Source organism: Neofelis nebulosa, chromosome 12 (assembly GCF_028018385.1).
Source record: "Neofelis nebulosa isolate mNeoNeb1 chromosome 12, mNeoNeb1.pri, whole genome shotgun sequence".
NCBI classification, from domain to species: Eukaryota; Metazoa; Chordata; class Mammalia; order Carnivora; family Felidae; genus Neofelis; species Neofelis nebulosa.
In genome coordinates this window covers 88,089,119-88,107,936 of record NC_080793.1, presented here as the reverse complement: position 1 = coordinate 88,107,936, position 18,818 = coordinate 88,089,119, and the positions used below count along the sequence as shown (strand labels likewise).

General features: G+C 45.6%; 1 protein-coding gene across 6 annotated transcripts in view; it reads left to right on the top strand.

The window, feature by feature from the left end:
• GLIS3 (GLIS family zinc finger 3) overlaps window positions 1-18,818 on the top strand; it is a 502,487-nt gene that overhangs the window by 176,825 nt on the left and 306,844 nt on the right. The window lies entirely within an intron of this gene.

Below are 18,818 nucleotides of genomic sequence, written 5' to 3'. Positions count from 1 at the left end.
GCCATGACCGGGTCAGGAGCCTGAGAAAGTGACTCGGTTGTGGACGGAATGGGCTGTGTAATGGGTCAGTGATTCCAGGTGTGATAACCCCTGATGTCACTGACTGCCCTGTCGTGCTTATTCTCCTGGTTTTAAACTGGCTTTTTATTCTTGCAGCAGTTAACTTCGTAACATGTGACCTTTTCAGTTTTTTTACCCACTAGTACTGGTACTTTTTTTTTAACTAGCATTTTTTTTCCCCTGAGTATAAAAATAAACATGTTTACAGTGCAAAAAATATTTAAATACTGAAAAAAAAACCCCCAGAGAATACACTAAAATTACCTCCCAGTATTCCCCAGACACAGAGATATCCACTGTTAATATTTTAGGAGATAAACATGTGTGGCTATTTTGCAAGAGATAGTAGTGATGATTAATATGTAAATAAAGTTTTGTGTTCTCTTTCTTACATTGCTGTGGACTTTCCTCCATGAGTTTCAGTACTCTTTGAAAATAGGGTTTTTAAGTTCAGCAGAAATTTTTTATGTGTGTGGGAAGTGTGCTCTATTTAACCAAGTTTGCTTTGTGTTGCTGTTGTTGTTAAAACTGTGTTACCACAAGTACCTTTAAAATGTTGGTACGTTACTGGGTCAAATGAACATTTTAAATACTCTTGACTGTATTATGAAATGGGCTAGATCACATTTTATACTCTACTCAGCCTAGTAGCATAATATTGAGCGGGTCTGTCTTTGGTCTTGTCTGCCGGATTTTTCTTTTGTGAACTATTTATGTCCTTTGCCTTCCCCGCCATAGGAATGTTCGTCTTTACTATTGATTCGTAAGGCCTCTTTACATATTAAGCCCTCACCCCTTTGTTATATAGAAAGCTAGTATATTACTAGTCTTTTGTTTGCTTTTTCATTTTGCTTTTGGTGCTTTTTGAGCTAAAATATTTTTGCAGCTACATCTGTTTATCTTTGCCTTCGCCATCCTGATATTTAAGAAAAACTCACGTATTTTCTTTTTGTTGTTTTATATTTCAGTAGTTAGCTCTGAATTTGCTTGGAGTTTATTTTGGTATAGTTTGGCTGTGCGATCATATCTCCCGCCGACGACTGAGACCATCTCTCCCATTCCGTATGCTCTTTGCTGGTGTGACTTTGCTGTGCTGTCTTCTCACAAAGTGGAGCTTCTTTCTGTACCCCCTTTGAATTTGGATGAACCCAAGATAACTTTGGCCAGCAACAGGTGGCAGAAGTGATCCTGTGCCCGCTACAGGAATGGTCCTTAACGGCCCGAGAGCAGCCTCTTCGAGGTCAGCTGCCATGCCGTTAGAAGCCCAAGTCCTGTGGAGTGGCCGTGTTGAGGTGTCCCCGTTGACGGCCAGCCTGTGAGAAGTCCATGCACTCTGCCCTCCAGATGACCGCAGCTCTCGCTGACATCGGGCTGGAGTGTGTGAGAGACCCCAGTCGAGAAGCCGCTGCTGAGGCCAGTTGACCTTAGCTCTAAATCGTACGTGGTAATAATAAATCGTTGTTTTAAAGACCGAGTCTTGGGGCGCCTGGGTGGCGCAGTCGGTGAAGCGTCCGACTTCAGCCAGGTCACGACCTCGCGGTCTGGTCCGTGAGTTCGAGCCCTGCGTCAGGCTCCGGGCTGATAGCTTGGAGCCTGGAGCCTGTTTCCGATTCTGTGTCTCCCTCTCTCTCTGCCCCTCCCCCGTTCATGCTCTGTCTCTCTCTGTCCCAAAAATAAATAAAAAAATGTTGGAAAAAAAAAAATTTAAAGACCGAGTCTTAGGGTTGTTTGTTATGTAGTAAATGCATAATCAGAACATACATAGTGTGATAAGGAATTAGCTTTGATTTTTCCCCCAAACAGTAAATAGTTGGCTCCACTATCATTTACTTGGACAACCTCCTTTCCCCCACTCGTCTGTAGTGCCCTCATATACTGACGGTCATGGTATATTTGAGGTCGTGGTCTTTTGCTTCTGTCCTGCTTCTCTTCAGTCCTGTAGTCTTCCTTCAGTGTCCCACATTTTTCGCTTTCATAGCTCTGTAACAGATTTCTCTTCTTTCCCAAAGCCTTTTGGACGGTGAGGAGGCTTTATTCTTCCAGGTGAACTTGAGAATCCATCGTCAAGGTGGTGAATAAGGAAGAGCCCGTTAGCACTTTGCCATCAGTCGTGGCTCCCAACCCGAAGGGTGGTGTCCACCAGGAATATTTGGCAATGTCTGGACAGACTTTAGTTTTAGATGCCACAGCCAGGGGGAGGGCTACTGGCATCTCCTGGGTAGAGGCTAGAGATGCTGTTCACCATCCTACAATGTACAGGGTACCCCCAAACACGCACACACGCAAACACACCCATGAATTATCTGGCATAAAATGTCAGTAATGAGAAGCTGAGAAACCCTGCATTAAGATAATGAAATGGTTTGGAAGGGTCAACATACTCTATTTAGTTTTCTCACCTAGGAACATGTATGTGTCTAAGTTTATTCATGTCTTCAGAAAAAAATAGTTTTCTTCATATTACATGCTATTCCTAGGTATTTTTAACCTATTTTTTTTCCTTTACACTTTAAAACTCATAATCGAGAGTATATAAGAAATCTGTTGCTTTTGCCCTGTTTACCTGTGACTTGTCACCTAATTTTCTTTTCACATGCAGGGATTTTTAGCAGATTCTGTTGCATTTTATAGGTAGATGGAATTCCTGAGATTTAATTTGGTAACAAGTGGGGAGAGTGTACTCCGGCGTTACTCAGAAAATGTTGGAGCTAGAAGGGACTGGAGAGGTTACTTAATCCCTTGCCTTCCTTTAAGTGACAGTAAATCTGAAGCCAAGAAAAGGTCGTTTACCTGCCTCATGGCACACAGTGGAGGAGAGGAGAGCAGCGCACACAACAACAGCCTTTGGATGAGTGTGTTGAAAATTCTCGTGGCTTCTGTAAACATTGAGAACCTGACGCTGGATTTTAAAGCCTCTCAGGCCACTACGGTGCCTTGGCAATGACTTTAGAAACGTTCTCGTCCAGTCCCTTCCCCCTCCCTTGTCTGCAGTGTCCCGGCAGCCCCCACACGTCCTCTTGTCAGGGCCACAACTCTGCCTCACGCAGCGTCCCCAAGTCACTTCTGCTTACTATAAGCTTCTCCTTCGGTGGGGCCGTTCTCTGCCTTTTGAGGCTGACGCACCCTTTACGGTTGGGCAGAGCAGCGTTGGAGGAAGCGGCGTTTTCCCAGCTGTTCAAGCGGCAACTAACGGAGGTTTGAAGGGCAGGGGGAAGAAGACTGTTGCTGGTTGGTTGAGGAGGAAGGCTTCGAAGTTCGGTTTCCAGGTGTCCAAGACGCATGTGAACTGGGCATCGCATAAATACTTGTGAAACAGAATTTTACAGAACCTTAGATGATGTTTCTATGTTTTCTAGACCTTTTTTTTTTTTTTTTTTTTCGTGAGGCCTGTAGGTAAGAGTTTGGCTCAAGAAGGACTGAGGATCCTAACCCCAGATGCTCCTGGTTCTGTCACCTTCCAGAGGTTGTCCTTTCCTCTGGGACATCAGCCAGGGCCTCTCCTGGCTGTGGAGGGTGTGAGCAGGTTTAAGCAGGAACAGGTGATTTCTCTGCTGCAGTACCAGACAAGGTTGCCGTGTACCCTGGGGACTCCATCCAAACTCACAGACATGGTGAAGAGTTCTGTCATTATTTCGGACTCCCGAAGGCAGAATTTTCCCTCAAAACAGATGAAGACAGGCCACAACGCGACGGAACTCCCTAAGTGTGGGATTGCTAATTGGACAATTCTTCCACAATTATTACGATGCCGGGACATAATCATGGCCTTGTAGCCTCCCTCATTACTTGTAGACTTTCTTTGAGATGGGAATCTTTTTTAAAATGATGCTGTCGAGTTTGGTAGGTTGGAATTAGATTTTTCACCCCTCTTCCTTAACTGGATGCTTGCTGTCCCAGAGCAGCCCGGGTTCTGTGAAGGTTCACGTCTGGCGGGTAAACAAGCAGGCTTGGGATCCCCCGAAACCTGCGGTCTGGAAGTGCTTCTGCCAAAACCTAAGGTTGAAGGGATTTATGAAAACTCCAACCGAACCTGTCTTTTAAACTATTGCAGGTAAACAGTCTCGTTTCCCTTTCTGCCTGAGCATTCATAGATTTTGTCTAATCTGGGAGAGTGGTGTCTTTTGTCTCCTCTAAGAGGCTTCTAGACAGAGGGAAGGAGAAATCTGTCTGGGGGTGTTTTCAGATTCAGCTTTTGGGCTGAAGGGGGGCTTCCGTTTAGGCACAGTTGTAAACTAGGGGGCCTCTGTGTCCCTCTTCACTCCCGATCCCTTCTTCTGTGCTCACTCCTCTTCTCCCCCGACCGCCCATCTCTTCCTCAACACTCCTGTCCCGCATTCGGTGCCCATTGTGTGGGAGGAACTTACCATTTTCCATCTTCAGTCTAATTTGAAGGTGAGAGACATTTTTAATGGCCACAGAGGCATTGGTGCCATTAAGCGTCATTTATAACTGACAGTCCCGTGGATCTAGAAGGATACAGTAGAAAGGGGAATTAGTTGGGCGGCTGATTACTGGGATTTTGTCCTGATTCAGCCATTAACTGGCTGTGTGTTCTGGAGAAAGTCACTTTCCACCTCTGGACTTGAATTTTACCACCCGTATGATAAAGGAGGTTGGAAACGTGATTTCTGTTTCTCCTTCTTGGCGTGTAAATCTATGCATTCAAAGCATGGTGGGCACAGGGATGCCTTTTTTCTCATGAGGGGTGTCCTTCAAATGACTTCATTATTTATTCTGGTTTATAGTTAGTCTTTTAGATTACAAGAGATGAAGGGTTTTCATTGTGATCTGCAGGTATACGAAAGAAAATTAACACTTACTGAGTATCGGGTTTATGCCCTACCAGGGGCTAGATAATTTATTATGATTTCACCAAGCCAGGCTTGACAGGGAGGTTTAGCCCAAGTGGTCTGGTCAAGTTCACACAGTTGCTTAGCCACAGACGAGGCTTGGCTTCCTGGCCTTGTGACTTGACTCTGGCCTACACCCTCTCGTCCCCATACCACTGACCACACCCACCCATACATCCACATGTCTCTCCTCCTCCTGTGACTGGTTTTACTGCAGAGTGAAAGGAGAGCGCAGTCACATGCCTGGGGACAGTTGATGGCTGATCAGACTCTGCTTTTAGGTCTGTGCAGTTTTGAAAGATCAAATCTTGTGTTACTGAGGTAGAATTTCATGATTTAGTTTTAATTTTTTAATGTTTTATTTATGTTTGTGAGAGAGAGAAGGACAGAGAGACAGAGACAGCTAACAGGGGAGGGGCAGAGAGAGAGGGAGAAAGAGAATCCCAAGCAGGCTCCATGCTGTCAGCACAGAGCCCAATGAGGGGCTTGAACCCACGAACCTCAAGATCATGACCTGAGCTGAAATTGAGTCAGACGCTTAACCAACTGAGCCACCAGGCGCCCCTACCGTGGCAGAATTTTAGAAAAGACCCCCTTTAATGTTATTTGTACTGCTCTAAGCACTTGTTGATTTCTAGTAGAAAGGGTGTAGCACCTTGTCCCTTAAGGGCACCTCATATTTACTTCTTGTGGCACCTGCTACGTGGTGTGGTTATCTTTGTGCTTCTCTGGGTGCGTGTGTGTGTGTGCGCACACACCTGTCCTGTTTATATCCTTAATATATGTCCTGATGAGTCATGTGCACACAACACTGTTAAAGGGACAGAGAATGAGTGAGTCCCTCCTGTAGTAAGATTTATGCCGACGAGTGTTTTCACACTGTGTTCCTAAATGGCACCCACCGTCATTATCATCAACTTCTCCCCCTCAGTGTCCCGACAGCTTTGTGATCTTACCTCGTGTTATCAGACCTCCGTGTGCGCTGTAATTCTTGTGATCTGCGTGTTACCTGCTCTTACCTAGTACGGTTTACCCGCCGGATGAACGAGCAAACACACGAAGTTGACGTCATCTCCCGAAAATTCCTGAAAATGAGGAGGGTTATATGATAGACATTTAGCCGCTACCGTGGAGGTTAGAAGAATGTCACTTGCTTGTGCTTGCACACACGACACTCTTTGTGGTGCCTGCATGGAACGGTTGAAGGTGTCGTTCCTGACTCTTGCTCACGTGTGGAAACGAAGGTGTTTGGGTGAGTGTAGTAGCGTTGGGAGAAGGATCAGTGACCGTCTGTCCCCTCCCCTCCCCACTTAGTAGGACTTGTCCAGTTGTGTGAAGGGTGATGGGGAAGAACGTGTGAGCCCTTAGACGTCCTTGCGTGTTTCTGGAGTGGGACTAACCGGCTTTCAATCCTCACTTTTCTCAAGTCACTGTGTTTTCTGAACTCCCAGTTTGCCTCCTCTGTGACATGGGATGGTAGTCTTGAGCATTGTTCTGCGAGGCGAATGGGTTCATCCAGGCCTAGGGCCAGACATCCTTCCCTGCTACCGAGTACCGAGTAGGCTTTCCATTAACATTAACTTTTGTGTGCTTTTAATGCATCGGTGTATTATTATTAGCAATTAGTAGTGATAGCAGCAGCCGCAGGAAGAGTGTCATCAGTTCTTGGTGAGGAAATCTGATCACCACGTGGGTATCCAGGTAGCCTGTGCACCTCCATCGCGTGCCTCTGGATGGCTAAGGACGGGGAGAGGGGCGACAAGTGTGTGAGACTCCTGTTTCCGTAGGGGGCTTCACGGAAAAGGTGACAGGTTGGTCAGACGGTTGCTGCCGCTGTAGGGTGGGCTGTGTGTGCAGTGAGGTGTCCCCTGTCGGTTGGGGAGTGAGAGAGGGAACAGCTTAGGAATGCAGGGGCTTCAGAAAAGAGACATCCCCTCTGCCACCCCATATCTGGGCCTCCCAGCACCCGCCCTATTTTAAGTAATAAAACACCACTCTCGTAGGCACCTTTCCCCCACCCACCTGTGGAGACAGGCCCCTGCTGAAACGGTCCCCACTGCGTGGGCGTGGTCTGGGCACTCCCTGTCCCTGGACATTTCCTGAGCGTGTGCCCTGTGCCTGGCACTGAGGCCTGGCACTCTGGGGCTGAGGGGTGGGATGTTCTCTGTCCTCATAGACCTGCCAGTGTAGGGGGAGCGACAGACCTGATACATAAGGCGGAAGTGATCAGTAACACGGAAGATGCAAACATAACATTACCTGAGGAGTTACAGGGGAGATAGAGTGCCGTCACCGATGGGAGTGTGGGGTGAGAGGGGGCGGGCAGGGATTCTGGGCAGCCTGGAGGGGCCTGTGGATGAACGACCCCCGGGGCCTCCTGTGAGTGCAGCCAGCAAAATGATGTAGTCAGATCTCATCCAGTATCTGTGACAATTAGGAAGAGACTTCCTGAACCTATTTTCACTCTAATAAGAAAGGGGGGGGGGCGTCGAGAGCTAAAGCACTCACAGTTTTCAAGTTAAATGTTAACTCCTTTGTGTAGTTAACGACTAACTTACTTTTTCTCTTGCAAAAGGAAAAAAAAGAGAGGGAGAAAACACAATGCAGCAGTAACCGCCTAACTTTAAAAAAAAAAAAAAAAAAAATCCCCGGGTCGCCTTTGTGGTTGCTTACTGTCAAGGTAATACATATGTAGCAATTATGAAGATGTATGCGAACTTGAACAACAGACTGCGCAGGCTCACCTTCGTGAGGTCCCTGTGTGGCTTTTGCAGGGTTCTCTGCGAGTTAGCTATTTTCGAACACATTCCTAGTTTAGCCATTAGAAAATTACGGGTTTTATTTGTATAAACTCAGCAGCTAAAATAGCACTTCCAGAAAGGTGGGTGAGCTCATCGCTGCCGTCTGAAACACGCAAGTTAATGACCTGCCCAGTATTGTTTGTGCGGCAGGGTTGGCTGACTTCACCAGCGTTTCCACTTGAAGGGAGACATTGTTTCTTTTTTTTCACTTAAAAAAAATTTTTTTTTTAATGTTTATTTTTGAGAGAGAGGTTGGGGGGGTTGGGGAGGGGCAGAATGAGAGGGAGACACAGAATCCCAAGCAGGCTCCAGGCTCTGAGCTGTCAGCAAAGAGCCTGACGCAGGGCTCAAACTCACAGACTGTGAGATCATGACCTGAGCTGAAGTTGGACACTTAACTGACTGAGCCACCCAGGCGCCCTGAGACATACTTTCTTAGGCTGCATGTGTCAGATGCTTTTCTCTGGGCACACCAGCCTTTGCTAAAGGTCCTAGCTGTCCCTGAGTGTGCCTGCCAGGACATTGTGAAGCCAGAGAGCAGGTTGTCCTGGAAATGTATGTGAAATACACTGCCCAGCTGTCTGAGGTCCCCAGCCAAGAAAAAGATGTAAACACCTTTATCCCTGCACCTTTACACAGACAGACGCTGCCTGTGGTCTGGGAACTCCCTAGTGGGGAGGGCCTCTTGCTTCCAGCCCTTCCGAATGTCAGTGACCAAACAGCCTGGGAACATGAACAACTTAGCTTAAGCAGGAGGTGATTTGCTGGGGGTTCCGACCACTTTCCAGGAGGAATAATGGTCACGTCTGGATTGGAGGCTGGAGGCTGGAGGTATGTGGAGGAAGGGGGTCAGGGCTGGTCGAATCTGTATGTGCTGTGAGAAATTACAACACGGCGTGACGCTGAACTTCAGGAACTCAGGATACGACCTGGCTAGTGTTTAGCTCGGCGAGGGAAGGAGTGGCCGGAGGAGAGGAATTTCAGGGGACTGACAAATTTAAATGCCAAGTGCTAGGGCAGGTGGCCGGAAAGGTTGAAGAGGCAGACGGTGAAAACACCTTTGGTATAAGAGATGTGTTTGACTCTGAAGACGCTTTTCTGCAAAACCATCGAGATGTAGAAAGGACAACCATGTCGTTTTAAACAGTCCAACTGACTGCTCTTCAGAATGACTGCCAAGTAAATTCCTGGTACGGTGGCTCTGGCCTCTTTTTAAATGGGCAGTTTTTTTGCATTATTATGGTCTCCTTCCGCTATGTTTATCTAGAGGAGTGTTTAATTTTTATTACTAGGCTAATCCCTGGATTAAAGGCGTAAAACATTCCATCTGTAAGCAGGAGCGTAGATGTTTGGGGTGGATTTCTGTCCTGGAGGAAAACCTAATTCGCTATTGAGTGGATTGTAACCGCAGATGCTAATTTAGAAATGTGTTTGCCAGATTCAGGTGACTTTGATAAGACTTTTATTCTTTTCGGTCTTGTGCATTTGTGCACACATTCTTGGGAAGATTGCTGCTGGGTAGTGTTGCATGTCAGAGAGGAGGGAAGTTTAGTCATTAACCCCACGTAGAGGGTAAAGGGGGGCAGTAGGCAGGCTGTGGAATGAGGAAAGGGCCGGGTTGAAACATTTCCAAGAGGTATTTTTGTTGTTTATACTTGTTAATTATTAATATTAATTATTGATGAAAAGCGGTTTTGAGTTACATGCCACACATTGTTTAGAAATAAATCGTCACATTTCTTATCTGGAACTATGGTAGATATTAAACTATTTCAAATCATCAGCGTATATTACTTTAGCAAGATTTTCCCCCTTCCTTCAATGTTATAGACAAAAAGCCATGAATTTCTGGCTCATCGAAGTGAATATTATTAAGAACTTTATTTGACCAAATTAGGTCAATAATTAAAAAGTATCTTTAGAGCAGAGTCCATATTTCATAAGTAAGACGCATAGGTAATACATAAGGCTCTATAGGTTAACATGGCCAAATTAGTTGTGAGTATTGTACTGTTGTCTCAAGTGTCTGGGCCTTTTTAGGTATATATTCTGTGATCATCTTAGTTTCTTGAAAACAAACTTTTAAGGAGTTCCTATGTTGTGTAGTTTGCCACATAGCTTTAAATGAAGTGTATTCCATTCAGATTTCAACGGGCAGGTATGTACGTACAGGATTGAAGATAGGTCTGGGAGTCAGAGCTGGTTGATGTTCATATTATGTGTGTGAGGTGGGGGCGGTGCAGAGGAGGAGAAGCGGGGGGAGAGAGAGAGAGATGGAAGTTCCCTCTGACAGATTGGGAACTGAAGTGACTTGGAGACCTTGCTCTCAGAGGCTGTAAAAGTCAATGCTTCTTAGGCATTGTGGGCTTTTTGAATGTTAGTAGATTCGTTTCAGTCTCAGTCTTAAGAACAGTACGTTGGGTTTCCTATGGGCTTTGCTCGTTCTGATCGGTCGGCTCTTGTGTATGTCACAGCATTCGTGTGTGAAGGTACCAGTCATTGTCAACCCAAAGAGTTGGTGTGGTTGTAGGGCAGCAATAGGACCCACTGTCAAACCATGTCAGGGTTTTGCATTTGCCTAGGTGGCCTCCGGGGATGATGTATTGGTGTATTTTCACCGCAGGGAGAGGGTGATAGTAATGGCTCTAACACCTTACCTAAGGGGGAAGAAGTCGGCTGATCCTGGATCACTCCATTCCTGTGTCTTCTAAAAGACTTGCCCACTGACCTCATCCAGAGCTTGGTGTTTGATCTCTGGGAGCAGGTGATTCACCACCTTTGAGAGCCCCAAGCTGAGATCACAGATCCTCTGGGGGATCTCTTTCCACGTGTGAAATTTATGGGCAGCTAAACCCTGCTCTTGTTGGGGTCACTTCTTTTGGGGAAGAAAAATTCTGCATCTGTGATAAATGGAAGGACGCTTGCCTTTTTGAAGGAAGCAGACAGCTTTTGGTTTCTCTGGGGAGAATTACTGGTGGGGACGGTCATGAAGAGAACGAAGTAACTCTTTTGAGCGCATGACATCTCCTTGCTTAACTATTTCCCAGAACAATTCTAAAGAAATATAATACAGGTAAGTTTTGTTATGTTCTCATTGTGAGTTATGTTTACAAGAAACAAAAATCGGATTAGACCCATAGAGGAGGAAAAGCTTTTTCCTACCAGCGGCTTATGTTTTACATCACATGAATTCTAGCCATTTACAAAATTATCTGGTTTCTTGCCCCTACTCATGGTTGATTTTTTTCTTTCTTTTTCCATCTAGAGACCTTTGAATTATTTTTATTCATAAATGAAAAATGTATTACAGCTTTATTTCCTTTTATTAATAGTTCCTTCTTGCCCTTAACCACATCTCTGACTTTTTGGCATGTAAAGTCCAGTGAGCTCATGCTTAATCATGTATAAACAACCATCTAATTATATGGTTTTGAATTTTCATTTGACCGACTACACAAAAATGACACAGAAAAGAGAAATCTGACAAGCCTCCCTGTCTTTGGATACCTGGCCTTTCTCTCCCTCACTCTCCCTTCACGCATTTAGTGAAATGCATGTTAAAACTTATCAAAAAATCAGTGTGCAGTTGCCAAGAATCTGAGGTAGAATTGTTCTTTTCAAGGCTACGTGTCAAAAAACAAATCAGTCGAGCTGAATTATATGTCTTCTTTACAAATTTCTTTCTGACTCTGTTCTTTCCTCCTCTGGACGGAGGTGTTACCACCATTCCCCGCGCCGCTGGTGTCCCATGACAGAACAGCCGGTATTCATGCAAGATTTCTCAATCTTCGTCCCTCTGACACCTCACCTGAGGTGTAACAGCAACCATCCCAGCCGCCATGTTTTTGCACCCTCCCCCAGATCGCTCTGACTGACACATTTTTGAAAGAAGGTAGTGGGAAAGTCTTTGCAAACAAAGGCTCCCACTGTGTTGAAACAAGGAGGGAAGAAGTTGTCCATTTCCTTGGTCCTAGAATTCTGAACAGGGAGCAGAATCTCTTCTGAACCTTGAGGTGGTTCACCACAGAGAGCTTGGTGTGCTGGATGGAAGAAGACCAAAGAAAAGATATGAATTCCTTTTATTATTTTTTTTCTGGATATATCCATCATTTCAAGATGAATACCTAGGAGAGTAGATTTGGCTGACTAGTATTTAACAGCTAGAAGAAGAAAGGGAAGGGATACCCCGTGAAATTTGGCAGAGGTGATTTACTTTTTTCACTACTTCCTCAGCCTTAAAACCTAATTTGATTTCTCAAAGTTCTGTGACTCTGAAACCTGCCTATCTCTAAGTGCCACGTGACTTTAGTACTTAGATGGGGTAAGTTTATTTGGAAGCAAATTATATGGACTGTATTTTGATAATTTAGAGTTAGAATGGTCTTGCTAAGATTAGTGTCTGAACAGTCATCCTTACTGAAAATATTTTAGAGATACCTTCATAATTTATTTCACCAATGCATGTACAAGAAATGGTTTTTTGAACTATCTCCTTTAAGTCAAAACAAATTAGACTCAAAGACCCCATCTTGTTGGTGAGTAGGAACTTTAGTCAGTCATCGTTGCCTGGGGATGCCTACTATCTTGCTGGGGTGAAGCAAGATCCCAGGATCTTTGTACAGAGCAGAACATTCCAAGAGCTTTCCTGGTTCGTGGTCCACAGATTCTTGCTGAGGTGCCCACTGACCAGGCCCACAGGGTCTCTAGAAGTGTGTTGGTCTGTGCATTGCTCGGCCACAAGCAACTGCAGGGGCCGGAGTCCCAGATGCAGAGTCTGGTCTTTGTAGGTTTGTCATGCAGCCATGAGCCCCGCCCCCACTGCCTTCCTTGACTTTGGGCACTCTCCCCTTCTCCTGGCTTCCTCCTCAGCACCTGGGTATCTCAGTGGGGTTACGGTTCTACACAGGACTAGGAGAGAGGATGGAAACAAACAGCATCTACTTTTAGCTCTGTTACAATAACCCCTCTGGGTCAAAGGAACACAAGTGGTAAATCATAGCTCAGCACGTCTTCTTGCCATATACCTGGACTGCTCATGGGCTTTTTTGGAGCACAGTGTCCAGAGGCTATGGCCTAGAGGCAGTCTCTCAGCCCTGGGGACTTCTGGGTGTAGGAAGCTGGGTGCTGTCTGGTTCTTAGAAGATGGGTGACTGAATTTTTAATGTAGGAAAGTGTAATCTCCATAATCATTGCCTCTTCTCTGGGTCTGATGCTTCTGGGCATCCCATCTGGACTTGCCAGCCCATGTAGCATATGTAACTGAAAATATTTATGGTAGAGTATGTGTCTCTTCGGACAGTTCTGAGGAATTATGGTTTGAGGGAAAACAGAGAGAGCCTAGCAGCTCTTAATGATGACTGTGTTAGACTTGCCTTTTAGAACTAAGAAGCTATCTCTAATACGAAGGATTGAATGGGATTTTGCCTCTGAACCAGCTCTTAGATGCTGAAAAAAAATTCTATTGATTTGTATTGAGTGATTTAGACTACGCTCCTTTCATGTTGAGTGTGTGTGTGTGTGTGTGTGTGTGTGTGTGTGTGTGTGTGTGTAGGGAGTGTGGAGAAAGGGAGGCAAACTAGTAATGTTCCCAGCTGTTCAGTACTTTGGAGACCAGTGTCTCCAACAGTTGTGTTCACCAAGGATTATTGTCTTTCTTCCATTTAAGTGGGAACTTCTCAACTACATTTGTGGTTTGAACTCGCCCTGCCTTATGGGTTGCCCTAAAGGTTTTTTTTCTATATTCATTCGCCCAACAAATACATGTGGGGCACCTGCTCTCTGACAGAGGGTCCCCAGTCACTGGTCCATACGGGGAGGGGTCTCACCAGTGGGCTGCTTTCCATTTCTCTTTCCATCTTTGCTTCCGGTTGACTTGGGGCTGTCGGCGGGGGGGGGGGGGGGGGTGCGTATGGCAGCTCAGGGAAAACATGACCTTGATTTTTGGAGAAGACTTTGTAATCTAGTACTTCTTATAGGCCTTTCAAGAACCTTCTTTTCTGCTTTCTTTCTAAGGTCATTTGAGGTTACTCTGTGTTTGCTTCTGCCCGACTTGTCCCAAGCCTCATCACTGTATCCTGAGATCGTAGCCACAGTGTCCTAGCTTGGCTTCCTGTCTTCAGTCTTTGCTCTGTTTCCATATGTGCTATAAATAGTTAGACTGTCCCCTTCGTAGTTCCTCAGCACATCACAGGTGTGCCCAAACACTATAGCTTTCTCGAGGGGGACAGGGGGCTGGCCTAGGAGGTCCCATATAATCTGAAAATCTTTAATCAGAATGTGAATCCCTGTGGCTTATAGAGTACTTTCTGTGCGCTGGGCACTATTCTAAGTGTTTTACACCCATTGACTTATTAGTTCTCCAAACAGCCTCGTGAAGATAGGTACACTTACCATCCCCACTTTCCCGATTAGGAAACAGAGGCACAGAGAGTTTAAGGAACTTGCCCAAGGTCACACGGCTGGCCCCAGTATTCCCATTCTTTTCTGCTTCACCGTGCTGCCTCCACACCACTTTCCCTCCTCGCTGTGGCCCGCCCACTCTTTGTGCTGCCCTCTCCCCTCCAGCATCAAGAGGCTGAGACCCAGCCTTACCCCTTCCACCAAGCCCCCTCCAGTTTTTGCAGATGTTTTTCTTGTTTGGACACTTTATGCGCTCAGCATGATGGCAACTGAGTTTAAGATTGGGTGTTTCCTGATCGTTTCATGCATTGGTTACAGTTCTCTCCAGCTGGTCAGATGCTCTTTGAGGGCTAACCCAACACTAGGGCTCCATTCGTACGGCAAGGCCCCAAGCCCACAGGTGGCGGTTAATAAATGTGACCTGCTCGAGGCGGGACAGAGGCAGTTTTCTCCCATTAGAGTCTGCGCCCTCCCCTCTTTGCTCCCAGCCTTTCTTACTTTTTATGGAAGCCCTCTCCTCATAGAGCCAGTGTAATTATTTCATCTTGAACTCCTTTATTTTTAAAGATTACTCCCATGGTTTAAGCCCATTACATTAGATTGTAAGCAAGAGCCATCTGTGGACCCGCCCTCCCTGGCGTATACACTCTAGCACGGTGCAGGGACACGGGAAATAAATACCTGATCACCGAGCAGTACATTCCTAAACATGCCTGCACTGGTATTACCATATTTCAGAGTAATCATTTGCTTATTTAACAAATATATCTCCTTTCTTCCCATGGGATTGTTAGAAAGTTTGTCGAGGGAAAAGCAGTAAAATGTGCTTACATTTCCTCTTTGGTTTTCTAGGCTAATTGTTGGTGAACTTTATTTAACACTCTTGCTAAAGTCAGAGTCTCTACGGAGCATAGCAGCTCTCAGTTAACTTGGCAAATCATTACAAGGGAGAACAGAAGGGTCAGCATAAGCACTCTGTACTAATTAGTTGATAATTGATGTACAATAGCTGACTGATGGGACTTCAGCATATACACTTCGGGAATGTTGTTTAATGTATCTTTACATCTTTGTGAGGTGGTTCAGAGCTGTGTATTAATAACGTCTTAGCAGCAGTGCCTGGTGGTGGGGAGCAAGACTGAGGCTTCATGTCTAGGAATCTGGGCCCCTGAGTGGTACAGAAAGGAATACGATATTTTTTAATCTCTCGGGGTATAAGTACGATCCCGTTTAAGGCAGGGATCAAATGCAATGAGTAATGCTGGTGATTCTGTACTAGGGGGCCAACATTCCAGAATGCTGACAAAGAGTGTTGGTGTGAAAGTTGTATTCTTTGTGGGGTAAACTTGGTAGATACCAGCTGCGCTCCTGAGGGCAAGGTAGTGGGAGAAGTGCACGCCCTCGTGGGAATCTTCATTACTCTGGATTCAGGTTCGGCCCGTTTACTGGCTGGGAGGAAGTACCTCACTTTGCAGTGGAGTTCCCCCAAACTAGTCTTTATGTGATTCCCCCCTCCCTTTTAAATTCCATCTCCTGGATCTTTGTCAACCAATTATGAAACCCTCCACCTTATTCTTGGCTTCCATGAGCGGCACCTCCTTATTTCTGTCCTTGACCAGCCTGCGGGCGGCTTCTGGTTCACGTGCGCCTCCAGCTTTGTCCCCGAGGCCTCCCGATTATTCTTGGGCAGGGCTGGCTTTCAGCGGGCGCACCACCACCACGGCACAGGGTCCAGGTGGCTGCCGGCTGGCCCGTTGCACCAGTCGCTTCTGGCCTTGTTGGTGGGAGGGGGAAACTGTGAGTCTGCAGTAATTCACAGGGGGAGCCTGTGAATCTGGAAACACTGATTCGCAGCTGGGTTTGGAGCCATTGATGAGTACCTACTGGCAGGTTGTTAGAGCAAGTTCTCCAGGACGACAAAGCAGTCCTGAGTCTGTCTCCTCCCGTTCTCCTGGTCAGACAGAGCCTCCTCCTACAGGCAGCCCTGACTCCTCTTCCTTTCGCCCCAGCACACGCCTTGCCTGCTCCTGCTGTTTCCATGACTACACTCAGGCATCTCCTTCTCGTCCGTGTGCTCGTCCTTCCTTTTATTTGCTCCGCTGGGAGTGTTATTATATGCATGTGCATTTTTAAAAGCTCTAAGGGTAAAGGCTCTATAATAGAAAGATACATTTAACTTTGTTACATTGGGTTTCCCAAAGCTATTTGACTATGGATCTCTCCATGACCTTGCCATATTTGTTACCATTGAATACCCTTCGACTTCCTGAAGAACTCTGGGAAATGCCTTTGTGGTTAAAATTCTTCTTCTTCGATGAATTGTCTGGAACACAGAGATCTCTCCCTCCTCTGAACTCCCATCTCTGAAATTCAGCTTCCTGCTTAATCCTGTACAGTCCAGTCTCGTTATCTGATTGTTCCCAGGCGAGTACGTCTTGTCTCGACAGATGGTAAGCTCCGTGGAGGCAGGACGCCATGTCCGGTATTCCTTACCTTCCATAGGGTTTCGTGCAGTTTTGAGCATTTGTCACATTTGCTAGCTTGAGATGCTTTGCCCTGGGTAGAAAAGCCAGTTATGTCCTTCCGATTCTCATCATTTGGTGGTGTTGGCCATTTACCCGTGCCTCGACGTATTCAGAGTTACACGCTACACACATACAAGCGCTAAGTTGTTACTATACAACATGGCAAGTGGAGTGTGCTTAGTATGCAAGCTTTTTTTATTTCCAGTCTTCGGGCGGAACGTGAACGAAAGAGGGAGCCCTGAAGCCGGGGCCCATCCACAGGGGGAGAAGTCTACTGCGTGTTGAGAAGGTCTTGGAAAGGGGGGTGCCAGCCTGTAGTCTTTGTCACTCCGGAGAGAAGAGGCATTAAAGACAATTTCAGAAAGGTATGAGGGAAGCCCTTGAATAAAATATAATTAACACTTACAATGTATTTATTAAGTGCCAAGCCCTAAATATACGACCTGTCGTAGATATTTTAATCCTCAAAACAACTCAGTGAGGTGTGTACTCGTATTAGTCCCGTTTTAGAGATCAGGACAGTGAGGCACAGAGAGGTTAAGTAGGTTGTCTAAGGTCACACAGGCAGTCCATGGTGGAGCTGGGGTGCTAACCGTACTCACTGTAGTGCTTATGTGCTGTTAATTTGCACTTGGTTTTTTTTTCCCTCCATTTTTCTACTTTTTCATCTTCCTTCAGTGCCCTGATATGCAGTGATTTACTAACCTACCTCAGCATGAGTCTCAAAACCTTTCCTTGAAATGCATGATCCTAGATTGGAACACAACTGCTCTGAAGGGTATTATTGGGATAATTGGTAATATTTGAATATAAGTGGTATATTTCATGCTAATATGTCCTTGCCAAATGTCTTCATTTTGATGATTATTCTATGGTTTTGTGTATTTAGGGGGGAAGCACAAAAATCTCGAATATTTTTAAATGGTTCAACAAATTAATAATAATAACAGTAATCTTATGTAGAGATAGAGAGCTGGATGGATAAAGCGGTAAATACAGTTTATCAATAGACAAAACAGATAGACTTCATTGTACTGTTCTTGCAATTTTTCTATAGTTCTGAAATGTTTTAAATTTTTTTTTAACGTTTATTTATTTTTGAGACAGAGAGAGACAGAGCATGAATGGGGGAGGGTCAGAGAGAGGGAGACACAGAATCTGAAACAGGCTCCAGGCTCTGAGCAGTCAGCACAGAGCCCGACGCGGGGCTCGAACTCACGGACCGTGAGATCATGACCTGAGCCGAAGTCGGACACTTAACCGACTGAGCCACCCAGGCGCCCCAGTTCTGAAATGTTTTAAAGTGAAAGGATGGGAAGGAAATCCTGGTCCTTAGAGATGGAAAGGCATATATTAATAGATACTTATCCTTTCACTGTCCCCATTTTAGGGAATAGGACATCAAGGCACAGAGACATTAGAGCCCTTGCCCAGTGTCACACAGCCAGTGTGTTGGGGAGACAGGACTCAAATCCCGATGTGTATTATTTTTCTGTTTCCATAACAACCTGCGTTTGTGTTAGGTTGAACCATATAGAAATTGTTTTTATTTGGTCATATTTGACCTGTGAAGAAAGCCATTTCATATGACCCAGCCTAGAAGCAGGGATCGCCACTTTTGTAATGGATAGTTGGTTTGGTATTCATCTCTGTAGCCAGAATAAGGGCTTCATGGAGGCCAAGACCCTGTCCATCTGTCTCCAGGGGCTCCCTGGCTTAGGCATTCAGTAAGGTTCAGTTAAAGGAATAATAACAACCACAAACTTTGGGTACCTCTCCCTAAGACCCTCCCACATACATGCCGTTTCTGTCCCCCCTCCATATCTCTGTCATTTCTAGAGGAACCAGTGGGTAAACATCAATCATTCTGAGGGGCGTAGCCTCAGCAGGGAGAATTGTGACACCATCCACTGTTGGACTTCAAGAGAACCCTTTTAACTAACGAAGACGTTAATTAAAAACATGCCCCTGCGAAGATGACTTCTCAGTTCTGAGACTCAAAAATGCAGTACTTTTGCACTCCTCACCAGCACGCAGTGATTTTGGCTAGAATGTATGTAGTACTCGGAATGCCATCTCCTCGGATCCTTCCTTGAGCAGTAAACACATTTTTAAAAAACATCATGCAGTCTCTAAAAATAAGCGGTATTTCAAAACGAAAACCAGCACACAAGTAGTTGGCA